General features: G+C 49.2%; 1 protein-coding gene across 2 annotated transcripts in view; it reads right to left on the reverse strand.

The window, feature by feature from the left end:
- FAF1 (Fas associated factor 1) overlaps positions 1–18,557 on the reverse strand; it is a 1,861,897-nt gene that overhangs the window by 1,607,186 nt on the left and 236,154 nt on the right. The gene's annotated exons all lie outside the window — the stretch shown is intronic.

The raw sequence follows: 18,557 nt of genomic DNA on the forward strand, positions 1-18,557 counted from the left end.
GCTAATATTGCTCATTCCGCTCCTTCTCTTCTGAGCGGGCAAAGTCTTACTCTACTCCTTGTATGGGGGAGGGTGCCTTTAAACCAGTATAAGTGCTCCTAGTAATTGAGTGGAACTTCAATGGCCTCATAAGGACAATATTTATTCCGTATTTCACCTTCCATGTAGTACTGACATTTCTTTATTCTTGCATTTGCAACTGTGAATGCAACCCATGAATAAAATACCTCTGTTCTGTATGATTTGTGTGCCTCAATCACGAAAGTTATTGGTCCACCCCTGGATGTTAGACCGTGTGCGCCTAGTTTTAGAGTCACAGCATTCCTAACATTTTCTGCAATGTGAATTGCTTCTGCATCTTCTTCTTCACCGGAGCAGTGCACATTTTGCACAACTCTATCCGCGTTGTCTGTTTTTTCAGTCATTGTTTTTAGAGAAGAAGAGCTTTTCAAGGGAACTAAGATAAGGTGTTTTGTACAGTTTAGGAACACATTGCCCTTCAAGCTTGATTAACCAACAGCCAATAAATAGGACTTTTCCTACTCAGCTGTGGTGGAATTTTTGCGCATCCACTCCAGACGTCTCTAGGGGTCTCTAGGACTAGCACGACTGAACTACTCAGATTCTAATGGCAAATAAGTACCCAAAAAACGTTGGTGGCGCCATGTCGTATCATGTCGTGATCTGTGTGTTCGGACAGCGTACACTGTAGGATTGGTGTCAGACTGATTCTGAACACCCCCCACCGTTTATGTTGGCCTCTTGTATCAGCTAGCTCATAGTGCCACTAGAATCTCCTCTTACCAAGGAGAGAATAGTTACTGGCAACCATCGAACAGAACAACCCTGATCCCTCAGGATCGTGGATACAAACAGACTACTTTTCACTCAGTCACTCATGCTTACTTAGTCTGTCTTAGAGAGATACACAGAATAAACAGGATGGGTGTTTTCAATAAGTATGTATTGAACAGTTGTTATTCTGTAGTAAAATAGATGAGTTGCAACAACCATTAGATAGTAAAAGATGTAAATGATTAGCAGTACTATAAAAGTAAATGGATGGTAATGTTCTACCATCTTGCAGTAATCATGAATACATACAAGTATATGAAATACATGATAATAAAAACATGCGTAATCCTACGATTCCTGCCTAATTAGATTAGAAGTGTACCTAGTATTTGTGTGGGTGTTAAGCCAAGAATCCCTCTAGGATAAAGTCAACTCCATTACCTGAAGTGAGAGACTGTGGGACCCCGTCCTGGTGTCGAGTTGGACACCCCGCGAGGGATGTGTTTCGACCACTGAGAGCTGGAGTGTCTGCATGCAGGAACCTCAGTGTCTCTGGTCAGTGTGTCTGCTGGGAAGTCCTGGTCTCCTTTGCCTCTCTTAGTAAGATGTGTTGTGTATATATACCCATAGGTCTTCCCAGGGGTCATACCTTGCTGTATTACTATGTTAGACTTAGGATGACAACGGCCATGAACTTTATACATTGATATTATACAGGAGATGGTAGTCCTGTTGCGTTTCCAAGAATCCTCATGCATAATGTATGAGATTTCGAACTAGTGAAAACCCGTGCTCTGAATGCAGTGTTGTATCTAGGTAAAAAGTCAGTCCCTGTAAACTGTTATAAGTTTAATATAGGGAAGAATATAGGTAAAGAGTTACGATGTTACCTGGGCCTATATCAGGGTGCCTATATGGAATATAACAGTAGTCTGTTGCACTGTTCTGTTCAGGAAAGTTATCTGTAATGGTATGAGACAAGCTCTAAACAAAGCCTCAGATACCTGACCTTGTCATTCCTTTGCCCCTCAGATGGGCTTGTGCTTTTGTCCCCTAGATGGACTTTGTGCCTATTGTGTCCCTCCAATACTCGAAACCTTGTATATACAGTTGGCAGATAAAAGGTGCTGAATACATGAGCTTGGTGTTTGTCAGCATCATTTTCTTCGCAGTTGCATTTGTTTGAGTAAGCTTTTAATAATATGACATTGGGTCTAACGCATTGAACACTGAAAGGTACGCACATTTCTATATGAATGTTGAAGAACTTATTTTCAGCTGTGTCAGACAATGTTCCCATTGATGCTAAGTGTTAAGAGTGGGACACTCCCTTTGTGCAAAAAGTGATGACAATAATGCTGGTAACAATACATACTGTCGAAGTCAGGTGTATCTTCATACAATTTCCTGCAAAATAATGCAGCAGATTGTTCTAAATCTGAGAGCATAGTATTTACAGTCTCAATGTCCCAATCGTCAGAGAGTGCCCTCAGGGTAATGAAATCATTCAATAAAATTCTAAATACGAGTGGAATTCTCAAATGTTCAGTAGGACCAAATACATCATATGCAACTCTATCCCAAACTATACCATCCAGTACTGAAACTGCTGAAATGTTCACTAGGGAAAAGTCTCTGTGTTCATGGTGTGATGACGTAGGTGGTTTAGGACCAAGTTCTGAGGTTGTACTGCAGAGCGTTGTGGGACGTAATGTGCATTGAGTAGGAAGAAAAAGACATTTACTATACCAATCCAAATTAACAGGAATAGGATCCCTAATGCAAACCAAAGATGCAGCCAAGGGGACAGAAATAAAGTCTTTTTCGCCAGAGAGAGAACTGTTGAAATTGTTTTTTATTTTAGAAATGGGTAACGTTTGCTCAGGTTCCCTTGGACTTGAAAAGTCATCATAGTTCGTGAAGTAGCCAGATGCAGTTCGATCCATCTTTGGGAGATCAGCAGTGTTCGTAGAACTGGAAGTTGCTTCTTGTGAAGGCACATTGAAATCCCCAGGACCTGCGCGTTTTGGATTACCGAAACTGAGGGCTTGGTGTCCCAATCGCTTCTGGACAAAATCACAGGATATGTCAGCTGTTAGACCGGCTAGCTCTACAGTGCCACTACCACCCTCAATATCTTACAGTGGTTTAGGTAGTTTCTGGCAACCACTGAACAGCACAACCCTGGTTCCTCAGGCATCATGGAAAACAGTACAGTACTTTTCGCTCAGTCACTCGCACTCACTTATTCTCAGAAAATACAAAGGATAGCGATTAGGACGTTTCAATACATATTTATTGGTCCAGTGCCAGTGTAAATCATCTTTGCTGTGACAATCAGGAGACAGAAGCATACGAAAGATTTCTGGACCAATATATTAAATATTAGATACATTTCTGCCGTAGTGCTAATACGGAGAGCATAAGCAGTTCAGATAACAACAGTAGCACTTGCATATTACTAAAACACACGCCTTAAGTAATTTGCCAAAATGTACCTACCTAGATTTGACCTGTATGTATAGCATATATAAATATAAATAATATATATATATATATATATATATCTCGAATATGCTACTTACTAGTATGCATCTGTTCTTGGCATGTAGGGCTGCTGACATTCATATCTGTGCATAGATCGCCGCCTAGTGTTGGGTCCCGATGATCGCACATTGTTGTCCTGGAAGAGTCTTCGAAGTATCACGAGATAGGTGAGGTGGCTCCTCCCCTGGACTACAGTGCGCATGGGCATCGACTCCATCCTCAGATTGTTTTTAGCCATTGTGGCCAAGATGGAGTGAAACTAAGTGAATGATGCCCATGCTAGAAGTATATGTGAATTCGGCAGCTGCTACAGGCGCCGGGGAGGAGGGCGGGCGATATGAATGTCAGCAGCCCTACATGCCAAGAACAGATGCATACTGGTAAGTAGCATATTCGGTTCGAGGCATGTGGGCTGCTGAATTCATATCTGTGCATAGAATACATAGCAGTCCCTCCATTAACGGCGATCGCCCGTGCCAGCTGCAGCAGTTTGGAAAAGTGTTTTTAGAACAGCCTGCCCTACAGCTGCCTGCTGTTTGGAGTGCACATCAACACAATAATGCTTTGTAAATGTGTGTGTGGTAGACCATGTGGCTGCTCTACATATGTTCTCCAAAGGAATATTTCCAAGGAAAGCCATGGAGGCCCCCAACTTTCTGGTGGAGTGGGCCCTTGGTGGAATGGTGAGTGTTGGACCCGGCCCTTTGGGCAGGTTCACCCCCAGACTTTTTGATTTTTCCTAGCCTGTTTCTGGAACCTGGTGGTGGTGATTTTAGGCCTCTGTGCACTTTTTCACTGTGGTACAGTGTAAAGTGCTTGAGCTCTCTGTGAATGAGTGGTGAGTGACCTGCCCTCCCATAGGAATGAATGGGGAATATGTATGCCCATGGTAGTTCCTGATGTGTGGGTAGTGCAGGGGTGAGTTTGGTATGTACGAACTCGTGAGAATGAATGCTGCAAAATGATATATGCGGCATGACTGTGTCTAGTCTAGAAGTACTACTTTTGGAAGTTGGCATATTTTGTGTAAGTTGTTGCTGGCGTGTGATTGGCTGGTGAGCCTGGCCCAGAGTGCCTGGGCCTGCTTGTGGATTAACTGTCTGGTTTGAGGATGACAGGGGCTGGAGAGCCCTGGAGGTTGTCTGAAGTCAGCCCATGGATGAAAGGCAGCATCTGCTGCCAGGGAAGTGGGAGGAGATGGCACCTGATAATGAAGGGCTGTGCCTGCCTGACTACAAAGCTGGCTCCACCTCCCGCTGGGCGACTGTCACCTCTGTCCCTGATACTGAAGGGACTTCCCTGTAACCAGTTCTGGCTGGTTCTCACACTGCCTGCTTCAAAGGACTTCAAAGACTTTTCTGTGTATAAGAAGGGGCTGTGTCCCCTTCCAAAGTGTTCTTGTTTCCAACTTGAATCTGCCAGGGGCATGCTGCTGCTGGGGCCCAGGGGAATCCCTGGGCCCTGCCCAGCTCCTGGACATTTGATGGACTGCTGGGGGACTCTTCCTGGCTGTCCCCCTGCCTGGTGGATTTTCTGAAGGGACTCTTGCTAGACTGTGTGCCCTGCTGGCGCCCTGGGAGCGCTAGATTTCGTTGCTAGTGCTGGGAGGGCTTTGTTTTTCCCTTCTGGCGCTGTGGAGCGCTGTATTTCCCCCCTAGCGCTTGGGAGCGCTTTGTGCACCGAGCCGGTACCCACCCGGCGATTGCTGAATTTTTGTTGTGGCGCTCGAGGCGATTGCGGTGCTGCCCTTCGCAGCGCGACCGGAGCCTGGAGGCTTGTCCAGGGGCCGCGCTGCTATTGGCTGGCCCCCGGGAGAGTTGTGGCCAGCTATTGGCTGCCCCGCCGAAAGGAGATGTCCCGGCCCGCCGCCTGATTGTGGGCGAGGCCGGGAGAAGGCCGTTCCCGCTTCCCCCAGCTGGGGGGAAGCCCTTTTTCTGTTTTTACGGTCTCCCGTACCGAGAGGGAGACCGGAGACACTGCGGGCCCGAGAGGCGGTGAAGCCATGGCGGAGGGGGCACGGGGCACATTGCTGGTGCCCGCCCCCGCCGCAAGTGAGGCCTGTTGTGGGGCTCCTCTGGCCTGAGGGAGCCCCGGAGAAGGAAGCAGGAGTGGTGCTATGGGGCTACCATGTCCGGGAGGGAGCCCCCGAGAAGTCCTGCGCCGCCGCCTGCAGAGAGGAGCCCCCGCCGATGACGGCCGTTGAGTGCAAGCGGCTGGGGGGGGGCTCCGCGGGGCTGTTGTGGTGCCGATGCGAGGCACCAGCTGTGGGCCTGAAGATTGGGCGGCCCCGTATGGCAGTGGGCCGCCCCAACGTGATTTAAAGCTGAGAGGCTCTGTGGGCATGTTATGAAGCTAGAGTCCCCCGTAGGGGACTCCACCGTGAATGCGAGTCAGGGCGGCCCCGGATGGCAGTGGGTTGCCCCAACGCTGAATTGAGCCTGTAAGGCTCCCACGAAGGGCATTGTTTGTGTTAAGCCCTGCGTGGGCTCAGGGGGCATTTCGTGAATGCAGAGTCAGGGCGGCCCCGATTGGCAGCGGGTCGCTAAACGTTCTAAAGCCCCGAGAGGCTCCCTGGGGAGCCATTTTAATTGGAGGGGGGCGCCGGGGCACATTGTCGGTGCCCGCCCCCTCCTACCAGGGAGCGCATTGGTTTAAGAGCCTGTGTGGCTCCAACGTTTGGCTATTTGCAGTATCAGAGCCTGTGTGGCTCCAACGTCTGGGGCATGTGCGATATGCCCAGAGCCTGTGTGGCTCCAGCAGTGGCGCAGTTTGCGCCTACGGGCCAGTGAGGGCCCTGGCGCAGTTTTGTTGGTCCTCAGCTGCCCAGCACTTTGTGGGTAGCTGCCACGTTTAGGCTTTTTGTACTTTGAGACTGGCGCTGCATGGCAGCGCGCTCTGACATTGGACTCAGGGCATCCTTGCCCCACAAGGCCAGTTGGCCTAGGGACTGCCACAGGTAGTGGCTTATGTGAGTCTTTGCGCAATTATATGGTTATTGCACCTCTGAATGTGTTCTCTTGCATCATGTGTTATTCCTGCACCTCTGAATGTTTTTAGACATCATGTGATTCTTGCGCTATTGTATGGCTCCGGCACCTCTGAATGTTTTTATGCATTATGTGTCTTTCTTTTCATGCGCTACACCTCTGAATGTTTTAGGCATCATGTGTCTTCTTGCGCTGCACCCCTGAATGTATTCTATTGCATCATGTGCTTTATTCTTAACACCTCTGAATGTTTTAGGCATCATGTGTTTCTCTTTATTACTCCTCTGAATGTGGTTCATGCATCATGGGTAATGTGTTCTGGTATACCCCTAAATGTATTTTATTCTTAGGTGGTTGTCCTTTTTAGTACAGGTGGTCCTAGTAAGGTCCTGGTTCCTGTTACCAGTGGATACTGGTGGTGATCTTTGTGATTACCATTTTAGGTTTATTATTTCTTATTCTAGAAGTGCTATATCTGAATATGACAGTGGCCCATGTGGCCCTGTCTTGTGAATAATCCCATGTGAATATTGCCCGTGCCAGTTGGCACCATGTATATGTGTGATTTTATCTGATGTGTTTTTACAATACAAAAGTTATTTTTATAATCACCTTGTGTGGAGTCTCTTTTGTGGTGTGCCTAGTATGTTGTTGCTGTTGTGCGCTGGCGCAAATGCTTTACACATTGCCTCCGAGTTTAGCCTTACTGCTTGTGGAAGCTACCAAGGGGGTGAGCAGGGGTTATCTTTGCGTGTGACTTCCTTGCCCTGACTAGAATGGTGGTTTCTGCCTGGCTTTGGTGTCAGCCTTAGCCTACCAGAAATAGCCAGTTCTAACAGTGAGAGTACGCTTGGCTTTCAGATAGCAGATCTGAATACATTTAACGATCCACCTAGCTATACCAGCCTTGGAAATGGGGTTACCTTTGTGTTGTGGCGCAAAGGCAACAAAGAGTTGTTTAGTTTTCCTAAAATCCTTGGTCCTATCAATGTAATACATCAGGGCCCTTTTGACGTCAAGGGTGTGGAGCATTCTCTCCGCCAATGACTCAGGATTTTGGAAGAACACAGGTAATTCAATAGTTTGGTTAATATGGAATTGAGACACTACTTTTGGAAGGAATTTAGGGTTAGCGCGAAGCACCACCCTGTTAGAGTGAATTTGAATAAATGGCTCTTGGATAGTTAGTGCCTGGAGCTCACTAACTCGTCGCAGCGATGTAATCGCTATAAGGAAAGCTACCTTCCATGTCAAGAATTGAATCTCGCAGGAATGCAGTGGTTCAAAGGGGGGGACCCATCAGCCTGGTTAGGACCACATTGAGGTTCCACTCCGGAGCTGGCGGAGTCCGCGGAGGAATGACTCGCTTGAGTCCTTCTAGAAAGGCTTTAATGGCAGGCCCCCTGAAAAGTGAGAGGTGCTGCCTGTTTTGGAGATAAGCAGCCATTGCGGACAGATGTAAGCGAATGGAAGCATAAGCCAAATTACATTGGTATAGATGGAAAAGATAACAAATGATGTTCTGAATAGATGCATCTAGCGGGTTAATGTTGTGGTCTGCACAATAAATGACAAACCGCTTCCACTTAGCCGCATAGCATGCTCTTGTGGTGGGCTTTCTTGCCTCCCGGATGATGTCCATACAGTCAGGAGGCAAGTTTAGGTAGCCAAACTCTAAGACCTCAGGAGCCAGATCGCCAGGTTGAGCTGTTGCGGATCTGGATGCTGAATGTCGCAATGGCTCTGCGTCAGAAGGCTGGGTGTGAGGCGTAGCCTCTGATGTGGTACCATGGACAGTTCTAGAAACGTGGTGTACCATGGTTGGCGAGCCCACGTTGGAGCAACCAGGATGAGAGTCATCGAGTGCTGCCTGAGCTTGCATGCCACCAGCGGTATCAGAGGTGCTGGGGGAAAAGCGTACGCAAATCTGCCTGACCAGTTCATCCATATCGCATTGCCCTGCGACTGCGGGTGTGGAAACCTGGCGGCGAAGCTTTGGCATTTTGCGTTCTCCTTTGTGGCAAACAGGTCTATCTCTGGATGACCCCACTTTTGGAAGTACGGGTGGAGTACTGATGGATGTATCTCCCACTTGTGCATTTTGTGGCTGTACCTGCTGAGCAGGTCCGCCATCTGATTGTCCTTGCCTGGGAGGTGTTCTGCCATGAGGAAGATGTTTCTCTGAATGGCCCACTTCCACATGCTCTGAGCCAGATGAGACAGCTGTGGAGAGTGTGTCCCTCCCTGCTTCTGAATATAGTACATGGCCGTCATGTTGTCCGTCCGGATCAACACGACCGTGTTGCACAGATGTACTTTGAAGGCCTTTAGTGCCATGAAGATTGCCATCAGTTCCAGAACATTGATGTGCATCTTCCTTTGCTGTGACGTCCATAGTCCCTGCACAGTGTAATGGAGTACATGAGCTCCCCATCCCTGGAGAGAAGCGTCCGTTGTCAGGATGATCTGTGGCACAGGCTCTTGGAACGGTTGTCACTTGCAAAGGTTTCGTGGATTCCACCAATGCAGAGAGTTGTATGCCCGACCGCTCACCAACACTAGGTCTTTCATCTGCCCGTGAGCCTGAGTCCACTGACGTGCTAAGCACTCCTGAAGCGGACGCATATGTAGTCTCGCGTGCGGGACTATGGAGATGCGGGAGGCCATCATGCCTATCAACTGCATGAACACTCGCGCTGGAAGCGAGTGTTGGCGATTGAATGCTGTTGACCCTCACTGAATTTGGCTGTGCTGTGGCTGCCAGAGTGTTTATCGTCGCACCCAGATACTGCCGTATGTGGGCGGGCTGGAGGTGGGGCTTTGGGTAATTCAGTGAGAATCCCAGATCGTGAAGGAGGTGAATGGTGTGGGACACGTGAGCGGCACACTGCTGGGCCGACTTTGCCTGGATGAGCCAGTCGTCCAGTTAAGGGTAGACGCGAATGTTCTGTCTCCTTAGGTGCGCCGCCACTGTCGCCAGGCACTTTGAAAACACCCTGGGTGCCGTGGTGACTCCGAAAGGCAAAACCTTGAACTGGTAGTGCTGGTTTTGGATGGTGAACCAGAGGTATTTTCTGTGTGAAGGGTGCAGTGAAATGTGAAAATGCGCATCCTTTAGGTCTAAAGTTCCGAGAAAATCTCCCTGACTGAGCAACGGGAGCACCTGCTGCAGGGTCAGCATATGGAAGTGCTCCGATAGGATGTAGTGGTTGAGGGGTCTGAGGTCCAGTATGGGTCTGAGGGACCCGTCCTTTTTTGGTATCAAGAAGTACAGGGAGTAAACTCCTGCGCCTCTTTCCTGCACAGGCAACAGCTCTATTGCCCCTTTTTGTAGCATGACGAGGACCTCCTGCTGCAATAAGTGCAAATGCTCGGCGGACATAGGACGGTGTCTTGAGGGTATGTTGGGTGGAGTGGATGTTAACTCCAGACAATAACCGTACTGTACAAGTTGTCTTACCCACCTTTGTGAGGTGATGGTTCTCCAGACCGGCAGGAACTGCTGAAGTCTCCCCCCGACCGGTGTCATGTGGTCGGGGGGCAGTGACAAGGCGTCACTGTTTGCTGGTGGCAGAGCATCTGGAGTTGTTGTTTCCACGACCTCTGCCCTTGGCGCTGTTTCCACGCTATCCACCTCGATTTTTGTTGGTGTATGTGGACTGTGTGTTGCCTTTGTAGTACTGCGTTGATTGGGAGAGCTGGCCTCTGGAAACGCCTCTAGTGCCTGAGCGACGAAAAGAACCACCCCTGAACTGCTGGGACTGTAAGGCACCCATGGACTTAGCAGTTTCCGTGTCCTTTTTAATCTTTTCTAGGGTGGTGTCAACCTCTGGGCCAAACAGGTGATCTGGATTCACTGTTTGATTAAGGGTGGTGGTCTGTATCTCCGGCTTAAATCCTGAGATTCTCAGCCAGGCATGTCGTCTCAGCATAACACTAGTGTTGACAGCCCTGGCTGCGGTGTCAGCCGCGTCCAGTGCACACTTAATCGAAGCATTAGAGATCAGCTTCCCCTCTTGAATAAGCATTTCAGCTGCCTCCTTGTATTCATCTGGCAGGTGTTGCAGCAGGGTCTCCAGTGTGTCATAGTGTGCCCTGTCATACCTCGCTAGAAGCGCTTGTGTATTGGAGATGCGCCAGATATTGGCAGCCTGTGCTGCCACCCTTTTCCCTGATGCCTCAAAGACCTTAGATTCCTTGTCTGGGGGAGGAGCATCACCCGTTGTCTGAGAATTAGCCCTCTTCCGGGCATTCGAGACGACAAGAGAGTCCAGAGGCAACTGTCCTTTAATATAGGTAGGATCCGTAGGCGCTGGCTTATACTTTTTCTCGATCCTAGGGTTTATCACACTTGCTCTGGCAGGCTCTTTAAAGATCTCTCCAGCATGTTTTAAGACACCTTTTAACATAGGTAGAGTTTTGACAGTCCTTTCTGAGACTGAAAAGGTATCAAAAAGGAAATCGACGTTAATAGGGTCAGCATGGAGCTGGACGTTGTGATTGTTAGCCACCCGTTCAATGAGGGCATTGAATGCTGCAGAATCCTCTGTAGGAGACGTCTTCACAGAATAGAGTTGAGTGTCTTGTCCAGAATGAGGATCACCTGGGTCAGCACCAGCAGCCCAGGGTTCATTGGTAACATCAGGGTCTGTATAGACAGGATAGCTGTACTCATCCTCATCATCGCCCTCCCCAGCGTCCACATCAGAGTAAGTGGGCGAGACATCTCGAGTCTGTGGAGAAATTGGTTCCACCAGGACAGGAGTGGAAGCAGAGTCCTTCTTTCTCTTTAGGGGAATCTTGTAGGACTCCATTGGTTGTTCCAGGCAATTTTCCGCTTGTGGAGGGACAGTCTGCCCGTTTCGGCATCAATAAAATGTTCGTGTTGTTCATCCACCGAAGATTGACGATACTTCAGGGTGGACACCCCCGTCGACGACTTTGGCACCGAGGACACCTTCTCGAGGACGCTGGCGACCGCTTTAGGGGTGAAAGCCTTCGGTGGCACCTTCGGCGGCAACATGAAGTGAATGGGCGTCGACGCCTTGTGAGGTTTCTCGACTGGCTTCGGAGGTGGAGGATCTGTTGGTCCGACCGTCGAGGCCTTCTCCCTGATGCGCTGTAGGGAGTCCGTCCCCTTCTTGGTGAACGCGGCGGACGGACGCGCCGAGTCAACGGGATCCTTCGAGGCCCCACTAGGAGTGGACTCTCGGGGTGTGCCGCTCTTGGCCTTGTCCTGTTGACGCGGCGTCTCGAGAACTTTCGGGTCGCCAAGTCCTTTCTTCGGGTCACCGAGTCCTTTGTTGGTGTCGACCGCCTTCGGCGCCGACTTAATCGGCTCGACCACCTTGACTTTAGTCTTCGGCGCGGCAGACTTCGTCTCGACGCCCTTGACTTGAGCCTTCGGCTCGACAACACCCTTTTGCTTCTTCGGCGCCGAGGGCGCCGAGGCCTTGGATCCGACCAAAGTGATGCGCACTTTCGGTTTCGAGGCGGGCACCTGCGCTGTGTCTTGTGTCGAGACCGTAGGTTTCGCTTTCGGTTTCGATTTACCAGGGTGTGGCTCAATAGCAATGTCCGTGGCCGAGCCCGAAGGCGGGGCCGTAGAACCCATCGTAAGATCTTCGGTAAGGCCTAGTGGCGATCCCTAGACCTGAGCCTTATGAATCGGTACGATCCCAGTGTCAGAGCGAGGTCGCTCTTCGTCCGAGCTATCCTCCATGGCCCCGAAGGCCCCGTCGTCGTCCCCTACATTGTCGACGACTTCTTCAGCTTCGAACATTTCTGCGTCAGCATCGTAGTCGTAGTCGACGTCCGACGCGGGATTCGACAGGTTGTCACCGATGTCCCCGGTAACTTCTTCCTCGATATCGAAAATGTCCACAGGCGCCGGTGCAGTCTGCTGGGCCTCCTGGCGCGCAGCACGTCGATGTTTAAGCGCCTTCTTGGACCTGAAGCGGGAACAAGCCATGCAACTGGCTTCATCATGGTCCGGCGACAGATACTTGTTGCACACCGGGTGGACGTCGATGTGGGGATACTTCGAGTTGCAGACGGGACATCTTTTGAACGGACTTCGTTTGAGTTTGAGTTTAAAAGTTCTTCTTAAGCGCACGTATACCAGCGGCTTCTTGGCGCTATAACTAACGGGGACTGAGGGTGGAGGTAGGGAGGTCAAAGCGGGCAATTAGTCAAAGGATTTAGTGAACAGATAGGTTTTGAGGTTTTTACGGAATAGTGAATAGAGGGGGATGGAGCGAAGTTCAAGGGGAAGGGAATTCCAGAGGGTAGGGGCGAGGACAGAAAATTTAGATCCACCCCACTTCTTTCTCCGGAAGCGTGGGATGGTGAGGAGGGACTGGGTGGAGGATCGTAGAGCCCTAGTGGGGACATAGGGGACGATCTCAGAGGAGATGAAGGCTGGCGCCGAACTGGAGCGGGCCAGGAAAGTAATGCATGCGAGCTTGAATTGAATTCTAGCTCGCACGGGGAGCCAGTGCAGTGATTTCAAAAGAGGGGTAGAGTGGTGGAATTTGGGGAGATTGAAGGCCAGGCGGGCCGCCTGGTTCTGTATTTGTTGAAGGCGGCGTAAGCTGTATGCGGGAATACCAGCATACAGGGCGTTCCCGTAGTCCAGGCGGGACACCACCATGGCCAGAATGATGAGTTTCAGTGCGGAGAAAGTGAAGAATCGGGACACCCTGCGAATAGTGCGCAGTGAGAGAAAGGAAGAAGAAACCACAGAGCTAACCTGGGAGTGAAGGGTGAGTTGTGAATTAAGTTTAATGCCCAAGGTTTTGACTGAGGGAGAGGGAACAGGAGAAGGACCGAGAGAAGGGGGCCAAAAGAGGGGGGACCAGGGGCTGGACGAACCACCCGTCAACACCAGTTCTGTTTTATCGGGGTTGAGTTTGAGATGGTTGTGGTTCATCCAGTCCCTGATATGAAGCATGACAGTTTGAAAATTAAGTGTAGCAGAAGGAGAAGAGAGATTAAAGACCAGCTGGAGGTCATCCGCATAATTAAATACGGTGACCTCCATCTGTTGAAGAGAGAAAATAAGAGGGGCAATATACAGGTTAAATAGGAGGGGAGAGAGAGAGGAACCCTGGGGAACCCCGCACTGAACTCTTCGGGTGTCCGCTGTATAGTCACCCAGGCGGACAGCCTGGGTGCGGTCACTCAAGAAGGAGGACAACCAGATCAGGGCACTCCCCCCGATCCCCGCCGCCGCGATACGGGAGAGTAAGGTGTTGTGGTCCACCGTATCGAAAGCGGCTGAGAGATCGAGGAGCACGAGCGCCTGGTGCTGATTGGTGTCCATACCCTCCCTGAGGGTGTCGAGGACCGACATAACAACAGACTCCGTGGAGTGTGCGGGGCGAAAGCCGGCTTGACGGGGGGCAAGGACACCGTGTTTCTCCACAAAGGAACTCAGAGCGCAGGTGACATGGCGCTCGAGCACCTTGGCCAAGAAAGGTAGGAGGGAAATGGGGCGGAAATTGGCCGGGACAGAAGGATCTGCCCCCGGTTTCTTCAGAATGGGCACAATGACCGCGGATTTCATAGAGCTGGGAACTATGCCTCGGGAGAGGGAACTATTGAGGAAATGGAGGGGAGGGTCTGGGCAAGAGACAAAGACGTGGCGAAGGATGTGGGCAGGGCAGGGGTCGAGCGGAGAGCCGGATTTGATCAGTGGCACTACAGAGGTCAAACTTTCCCGAGTGAAAGGGGGAAAGGCAGTTAGTGCACCTTTTGGGGGAGGACATGGAGGATCAACAAAAGATGGGGAGGGAGGGGGGATGTTGGCCTTAATGGTGGTAATTTTAAGAATAAAATAATCGTTAAGAGAGAGACAGAGGTCTTCGGATGGGGCTGGTTTGAGAGTCGTTCTGTCCGAGAACGCCAGGTTGTGGACGATGGAAAAAATCTCTTTGGACTGGTTCTCTGCTGCTAGGATTTTCGAAGAGAAGTAGGATGTTTTGGCCTCCAGGATGGCTTTTTTATACTGGCTCAAGATGTTGGTGTATTCAAGCTTCAAGGTGGGGCAATAGTTTCTTCTCCAGGCCCGCTCTGCGCGACGGACGGTTAATTTGGTGGTTTTGAGCTCATTATTAAACCACCGGTTGGCGTCTTTGTCGCGTTTGGAGGTGATGCGTTTGAGCGGGGCAACAGAGTCGCAGCTGTGAGTAAGCCATTGATTTATGGAATCAACCTGGGAAGCAGTGGTGAGGCCCTGGAGAGCGGGAAGAGAATTAGTCAGGAGGGAAGAGAAATTTTCAAGATTGACGCGACTCCATGATCGGACCCAGGTGTTCTTGGGTCGGAGGGTCTTAGCTGGGGGAAGAATGGGAAGGAGAAAGGAGATCAGGTGATGATCAGACCAAGGACAAGGGGAGATAGAAAGTGATTCCACAGGGCAGTTCAGGGACCAGATCTGGTCAAGCCGATGACCTTTAGTGTGGGTAGGAGAGTGGACGTGGGATGTAAAGTTGAGAGAGTGAAGGGTTTCGGAGAATTCCTTAGATGAGGGGCATTCGGCAGGATCGGAGGGCCAGAAATTAAAGTCTCCAAGGAGTAAAATAGAAGAGTTGTTGACAGTGATAGTGGCCAGAACCTCCAGAAAGTCGGGGAGGAACTGTAGGGGGGACTGGGGGGGTCGATAAGTGAGGAAGCAGGTTAGGGGGGGAGAAGTGGAAAGTGTGCGGATCACTAGGGATTCAGTGGTAGCAATGGGGGGTAGGGATAGGATTTGGAAGGGGAGATCGGTACGTGCGACGACCGCCACGCCGCCCCCGGCTCTACCTGATGGACGATCAGCCCTAAGGGCGTAGTAGGAGGTCGGTAAGGTGGAAAGAAGTGCGGGGAGGGAGTCGTCGCAGAACCAGGTCTCAGTTAAGAAGAGGAGATCGGGGGTCTGAAGGTCCAGCAGGACCGAAAGTTCGTGCGCGTGGGCGACCGCAGATCGGGTGTTGAGGTAGATGACTGTGAGGTTTTTAGGGGTGAAGGGAGTAGCAGTACCACAGTTGGTGGGAGAAGAAGTGACTGCGGGAGAGGAGTGAGGAAGAGGGGTAGGGAGTGCTATACCAAGAGTGGTGATGAGGGAGTTGGTTGTGGCCGAAATGGGCCAAGGACCCTGGTAGCTACGTAGTAGGTCCGGGGTGTAGGTGATGAGCGGGGCAGAGTGGAACGCCCCTAGTCCCGGCCTGTCGTTCCATGATGAACAGTCGGTAGGGTCTGAGGCGTTGACTGGGCCCTGCGCGTCGAAAGCACGCGGGTGATGGAATCCGGCTCGGAACCGAGCTAGAAGAGTTAGGCACCGAACGCAAGACAATACCGACGTGTACTAAAGATCTTTTGGTCTTAAGAAAAGTTTTTTATCGATTCCGACTAGAGGGAACCAATATACATCCGAACCCAATGGCGGGAAAAAACAATCTGAGGATGGAGTCGATGCCCATGTGCACTGTAGTCCAGGGGAGGAGCCACCTATCTCGTGATACTTCGAAGACTCTTCCAGGACAACAATGTGCGATCATCCGGCCCCAACACTAGGCGGCGATCTATGCACAGATATGAATTCAGCAGCCCACATGCCTCGAACATATATATATATATATATATATATATATGAATGAATGAATGAAAGCAAATTTATAACGCGCAAACTCAGCCCAATGGGCATCAAGGCGCCTAACCAAAATAGTTACATGTCCAGAGAGCCGATTACTGGTAAGCTTTCTTGAAACACCATGTTTTGAGGGCCTTTTTAAAGAGGGGCAGTGAGGATAAGGACTTAAGCTCCAAGGGGAGTGCACTCCAAAGACGAGGGGCAACTGTAGAGAATATGTGTGTGTATGTATATATATACATACACACACACACACACACACACACACACACACACACACACACACACACACACACACACACACAAATACACTTACACAAATACATGTATACTTATACATGTACAAATACATGTATTTCTATATATAACCCAAGAAACCCCTAGGGAAGAACCAGCCCCCTCACCTGATGGTTAAGAATGAAGGACCCAGTCTCTGTTTTGAGGGATGCGACAAAGATTCAGCATGCAGAGCCCCGTATCAGCTTGAAAGGAATTATCCTCTGATTTGCAGGAGGAATAAGGTTCTTATATACTAGAGTGGTAACTCCAGGGTTTCTTTTAGAATTGATATATTTTGAAAATAATCAAATATTTTGAAGACAATCAATGTTTTTCCAAACCAATGCGATCATGCACAGCTGGATGTTGGCCAAGGATGAAAAAAGTGGTGACTCTTATACAGAATATTTATACCATGCTTGAGGACATGTTTATGTACATCAGGTACAGGGATTATGATAGAGTACTGAGAGCCTGGTGCCGAAAGAGACAGGAGTAAGCTACTAGGTAAAAGGTCACCTGTTTAGAATAGTTACTGTTGTGTGGACAAATGTATGTAAAAAGGGGTATATATTACAGGAATAGCCTAAAAGACATGACAAAGCCGCCTTTCACTTCATGTGTTAATTATCAAAACAGATAAATAAAAGGCATTATCATTTACAATGCCAATAGCTTAATCTCGCAAATATGAGACCAATTGCATTGCACATGCTTGCATATTTGCATTGGTACTTGTTGTTTTTTTTTTTTTACTCTGTGCACTGGGGCTCTGCTAACCAGGCCCCAGTAGATATGCTCAGACCCCTGAAAAATGTCTAAATTGTCTGTTCTAGTTGGCACATTTAACTGACCTATATGTCCCTAGTATATTGTACAAAGTGAACCCTGGAAATGTGAATTATATGTTACTAGTGGACTGCAGCACACGTTGTGCCATCACTAAAGCGACATAGCAAGATAGAACGGCACTGTTCTTGTTGGGTCAGTAAATGTTTTAGTAATACCATTATTGAACTTTCTAAAATATTTATTAAAAATCTAATTCACTGTCAAAGTCATGAACCTAACAAGAACAGTGCAAGAGGAGGGTAGACCCACTATGTACATGAAGCACCAAGTGTAGCACAGGGAACAGTCTACGAATATTTCACCATATGTTTCTGTCTAGGACAAACCTGTTTTGATTGGGTTGTATTGAACTCTGAAGTATCTGCTGTATACTTTGACAGAACTTTCCCTATGATTTTGCAAAGTTGAGCATCAAAGTGGTCAATACATAGCCGAGCAGCTTATCTCTGCTGAGCTCTTTTGACAGCATTATAACTGCCTCTCTGGTGGCGGAGGAGTGTGCCTCCCTCGCGAGAAGCACGTTACATGTCCACTACTGGCCATCACTGCTGAGAGTCTTTCTAATCGTCAACTGTGATATATAGATATGATATACAGATGCTGATGTTAGGACCTCGTCCAAGGTCAGTGAACCATCGAAAATAAAGGTCTGTTTTGATGTCAACATATGCAAGTTGCCACCCCACACATTCTTTTGAGAGCCCGGCATCTTCTCCTTCAGGGATAGAGTACAGTTGTTTGCAGTAAGACACAAAGATCCTGTTTATATCCACTTGTGTATGCAGGAGATGGACTTCTGGATGTCAAATGGCAGTAATAGTAGTGTGTGGTGCATTCTCAAGAGCCATCTATCTGCCCGCTGACAAAATAGAAGTGGTCCTCAGTGTCCATTTACAGCATCTCAATTATGAAGGAAATCCGGGATCTAACCCAAATTAGGGCTCTTCTTGCATGGAATGATCAGATGGTATAAAACAGTTGTGCTTTCTACCTGCGGTGTAGTCTTCCGCCCTCTTGTTTTATTAGGCTGCGTTTCAAGAAGGAAGACAAAATAGGCCCGCACCATTTCAATATGTGGAGACATGGTATCACTATGGTAGCATCATGCCTTACGTTCCATGTCAAAAAAGTCTACAGGCCAGTATTTGTCATGTGTACTGTGGTTAGGTAGGAGACCCCACCTAGCCTGATCTCCCAGGCCCACACGCAGATGAAGAAGAAAAATACTACCCTATAAGCAACTGTTCGCATTTAGTGATATAGATTCTCGTGCTGTGCATATTTTTGCCACCTTATACTGGGATCAGATGTTTGCATGTTTGTTTTTCTTTTTAGAAGTATCTCGAGTCACAAGGTGTATATATAGTGTGACTCCTCCTCAAGTTGGCACTGCGCACGGGCATCGACTTAATGTTAGACTGTTTAAAGCACAGTAGGTGAGTGCACACAATATGATGCATTTCACA

This window comes from Lissotriton vulgaris, chromosome 1_1 (assembly GCF_964263255.1).
Source record: "Lissotriton vulgaris chromosome 1_1, aLisVul1.2, whole genome shotgun sequence".
NCBI lineage: Eukaryota > Metazoa > Chordata > Amphibia > Caudata > Salamandridae > Lissotriton > Lissotriton vulgaris.